The 4,753-nt window shown below is 41.5% G+C and overlaps 1 pseudogene; it reads right to left on the bottom strand.

The window, feature by feature from the left end:
* Positions 1 to 1,872, bottom strand: LOC137996218 (uncharacterized; annotated as a pseudogene).
* Positions 1,873 to 4,753: the final 2,881 nt, after the last annotated feature.

Genomic DNA, 4,753 nt, shown 5'->3' with positions numbered 1-4,753 from the left:
CTAAGAAAATAACTTCGCGCGTATCGAGTCACTCTGTTTGTTCAGATTTGGTTTAAGTTTACGAATAAAAAGCATTTCAAAAATCAAGCTGTCAAGTTTACTCTGACACTTCTTTAAAATCTCAAAGTTGTTTCCAATGGCATCCGGATCCCCTCCATGCTCGTCCTTTACGTGGTAGCCGATTGTTGATCGCTTATGTTCCTCCACACGTTGATGTAGGTGTCGACTCGTGAAGCCGACATAGTCTGTATCGCACAGACCACACTTGTAATAATAAACACCTTTTTGTTGGTTTACAATTGGAGGTTTATGTTCCTTCGGCTTGAAATTTCCTTAGATCTTTCTGCTTACATAAACAGGCTGGACGACGGCATTAATCGTTCGACTAAGATCGCTGAGTTGGTGTCTTACCGCATTTGCCGATTTCTGGTCTTTGTACGGTAACACAATTCTGATGGGGGCATCTTGTTCATCGGATACTTGCTGTTTAGAACACACATTCTCAGTAACTCTCATTTCAATAAAATTTCTGATGGTGTTCTCTATGAGGGTTTCAGGATAATGCAGGCGAGCAAAAACCATTTTGAGACGTTGGCATTCTTGATGGAAAAACTGCCAATTCGATGAGAGTTTGAAAGCACGGTTTAACATTGTCTTCAGTAGAGAATGTTTATACTTGACGTCAACATGGCTTTGATAATGCAATAAAAGCCCAGTATCGGTTGGTTTCACGTAGACCTTCGTCTCTAGTCGTAGACCATTTCTGATGATCACAATGCCAAGAAAGGGAAGCTTGCTGTTGTCTTCGAGTTCCATTGTGAAGCTGAGTGAGGGGTGTATTCCATTCAGTGTTAACAAGAAGTCAGAGGCAGATGAAACATCGGGCATTTTGCTGAGAGTGTCGTCGACATATCGCTTATAGAAAGCAGGTATCTTGTTTTGGTTTTTTAATTTTTCTTCAATGTGGCACATAAACGCATTTGCCATTAGTGGTCCGAGGGGAGAGCCCATGGCAACCCCATCCACCTGCTCATACAAGTTTCCTTCGAATTGGAAAAGCTGGTTTTTCGTAGCAATCTCTAACAGCTCTATAAGGTTAGTTTTTGTGATGTTAAGGTCATATTCTTTGTTGAACCAATCGTCTTTGAAAGCTTTCTCCGCTAGGATTTTGATTGTTTCATCCACTGGTACGTTTGTGAAAAGAGACGAAACATCATATGACACTAAAATGTCCTGTTTATCGATTTTCATCCCCTGAAGGTCATCAGCAAACGAGAAGATGTCATTAATGGTTTGGTCGTTGACGGACGAAGGTTTTAGCTTTTCGTCAAGCCACTTAGCAGGCTTGTAATTGTAGGTTCCTGTTGCTGAGAGGATCGGACGGACCGCTGGTTTCGTCTTGTCCGTCTTTGGTAAACCATAAAGGTGTGCGAGCCTGGAACCCTTTTGTATCAGTGAGTCAGCTATGGGTTGTGGAAGAATTTTCTTCACTATAGAGGACAATTCCTTCTCCTTTTTAAGTAGCGGGTGATAATGCTTCGGACGTCTTCCCTTTGCCTTTGGTCTTTCGAGGCTGATGGGTATGAATTTAGTTTCATTGCTAATAGATGATTCCATCAGTAGGCTGACATACTCTGTTTTGTCCAAGATCACAACTCCCGAGCCCGTATCCGGTCGTGTAATTACGATGTCGTCTCTCTTCTTTAGCTGACCTATCGCTCTTAACATTGATTTTGGGGGTGTTGGGCCCTTCCTCTTCATGTAGTTAAGGGCAATAGAACGTAGCGTTGCAGCTGCTAATTCCTTGTTCTCCTCGCTTAGTTTTGGTTCTAGTTTCCAATATGCTTTCTCAAAGGTTGCTTGTATCTCCATTGGTGAGACTGGCTGTGGAAGAGCGAAGTCCAGACCACGGCATAAGATCTTTGAAATGCTTTTTATTTGCAAACTTAAACCAGATCTGAACAAACAGAGTGACTCGATACGCGCGAAGTTATTTACTTAGCGTTTCTTCATGCCGCAATTTTTTTATTCTTTTGTGTGTGTGTATTGTTTCTATGTAAATATTTTAGAGTTTTGGTCAGTATCTTGTTAGCATTTTTATAATCGATTGCATATATTTTAGCGCATTCAAAAATTTTTACTGTTCAACTTGAAAATGACCGTCGAACGGTCGAAACGTCGTTGTTTTTTAACGTTAACTTTTATAGTGAAATCCGTTTCCAAAAACTTGTTGATTCGAATTATATCATAAGCTCAATAATGCACGCGCTTTGATTGGTTCTTATCTATCATCTATTACAGGGCAGACGCACAGCTGACGTCATCATCAAAACTATTAATTCGTTATTATATAAAACTCATGTCGCCGTAAGTCTGTTCAGTAATAGCGCAATGCGGTAAGAACACCATTGACACACCGCTATCGCCTTGTGTTTTTTGTTCTCACCACATTTTGACGTCATCTGTAATCTATCACTGAAATTACTGAAGGTGTACTGAACAGAAGCACGCAATCTATTTGTATAATTAGACGATTTGACAAAAGCCCCCTTCCCCCCGCCCCCCTCCCGCGACAACTCTTCCTCCTTTGGCACATACATTTTCGTGTATCTCAGTTGACCATCTCCAGTTCAGCCCCAACTTAGTGAAATGATTTGAGTTTAGTTCAAACACTAGTTTAAGCGTGAAAGTTTTCATATTTAAGTAGCACAAGTCCCCTACAAGTAATACGCTCCCATTATAAAAATGCGCCAAAGGGATACAAAGGGCATTTGTGGTATAGAGGCGTAATTTTAATGAGCAATGATCAAGACAGTTAATTAATGCCGCGCAAAATTCATGTTATTGTTTCATTGCCTACAGTATTTGTCAAAAAACGGACAAATTTATATGAAGCTTGCTGGTTGCTGAAGTTGGTTTTGCATCATGGTCCAGGAGCAGCTGAATTATCGACTGATGATCGCAGCGTTCAGCTTTCTGCAGAGGAGTGAACTGAAACTAAAGAAGAAGAAAAGAAGTTAGTCCGCTACTTGAATGGTTTTATTCGTTTTTGTGTTTCTTTTAATCTTTTCATGTATTTGCCTTCTTTGACAACTGCAGTGACAGGGTTCACACGATACTATACATGTACTCATTTTTGAGAGGCACAGAACCCCGGACAAAAAAATTTAGCTTACCGACAACAGGCACGGCGGAGCCGGGGGAAGGCCCAATTTCAAGCAAAAAATTGATCCAGGTTTATTTTTTTTGATATCTCGCCAAGAATGCTGCATTTAGCTTGAAGATTTCAAAACTTTCTGGCGGAGAATTTCCCTAGAACCCCCTACAAGTTAGCGTCTTCGGCGCTTTCTTGTTAGCCCCCCCCCCCCCCCCCCTTCCGCCGTCCCTGGACAAAACATCTTTATTCCTCTAATATTATTAGACATAACCAATGTAGCTGATGTAGTAGTTTTTAAGGGAGCGTTCGGCTCCTCTTTGTACTCCCTCTACTTGTTTGAAGTGTTTTTTTGACTGTGGGTCCCAAACTGTTTTATTTTTCCCAACGTAGAACAACCCTTCTCATCACTCGCCGCGGGTTACACACTAAAGTAAACGTACAACAGAATAAGCTGTTTAAACTTAAATTAAAACGAAAAACAATAGTTTCAATGACAAAAGAAAAAACACTATCACCAATGGGAAACTTAATTAAATAGTCCTGAGAAGTAGTGTCAGTGTGTATACATTAAAAGTTCAAATTAGCAACCGTCAAATGTTTTTTTTTTTTCACAATAACAACATTCCCACTTTTGACGTTGCTTATTTGACAGTTTTCATTCCTAGTTGGATGAGAAGCTTCTCGAAGGGATGCTTAGGTAACGGCTTCGTCAGAATGTCCGTAATCATCTCACCAGTGGCTACATATTTTAAAATAATCGCTCCGTCTTGCACTCCTTCGCAAACGAAATGATAGCGTATATCAATGTGTTTGGTCCTAGCATGACCCACAGGATTCTTTGCCATTGCAATAGCTCCTTGGTTGTCTTCATTAATTACGATGGGTTCCTCGAGAGGTTTTCCTACATCTGTGAGTAACCTTCGAAGCCAAATTGCTTCCTGAGTGGCCGTACTAAGGGATACATACTCAGCTTCTTTTGCCGTCGACAGCGCAACGGTGGCCTGTTTCTTGCTCAGCCACCTCACTGCTCCCTTAGCCAATAAAAACACGTTTCCTGAAGTGGAGTGGCGGTCATCCACATCACCCGCCCAATCAGCATCTGAATAACCAATCAGGTTTCCATCAGCACACTTCTTGTAACTCAGGCCAAGATATACAGTTCCTTTCAGATATCTGAGAATCCGTTTTTTTGCAGTTAAGTGACTTTGTGTGGGATTTGCACAGAACGTCGACACAACTCCCACTGCTTGGGCGATGTCCAGACGAGTTGTGATTGCAGCATAAGGTAGGCTCCCAACGATGGACTGGTACGAGTTCGTATCGACTGGTCTGCTAACACTATTTACTGGGTTGCCATAGGCAAACCCAGTCGGAATCTGTGTTTAATTTCGTCGTTTTTAATTTTTTTTTCCGTGTCGGTAAAAGTCTTGCCTGTCACTCCCCTGCTAAGTGGTGTCTTTGTGCATAGAGCCTTCTGAACGTATTTTCTTAGGATCGAGAGGGTAGTGGGAAATGCGTAGATTTCTCTGGTAGACACAGTAGAACGATTAACTTAACCAGCAGTGGCGTTGAAAGTCATGTAACGCGAATGGCGTT

Source organism: Montipora foliosa, chromosome 3 (assembly GCF_036669935.1).
Source record: "Montipora foliosa isolate CH-2021 chromosome 3, ASM3666993v2, whole genome shotgun sequence".
In the NCBI taxonomy this organism is placed as follows: domain Eukaryota; kingdom Metazoa; phylum Cnidaria; class Anthozoa; order Scleractinia; family Acroporidae; genus Montipora; species Montipora foliosa.
The sequence above is the reverse complement of the archived record's forward strand: the minus strand, read 5'-3'. Positions and strand labels throughout refer to the sequence as shown.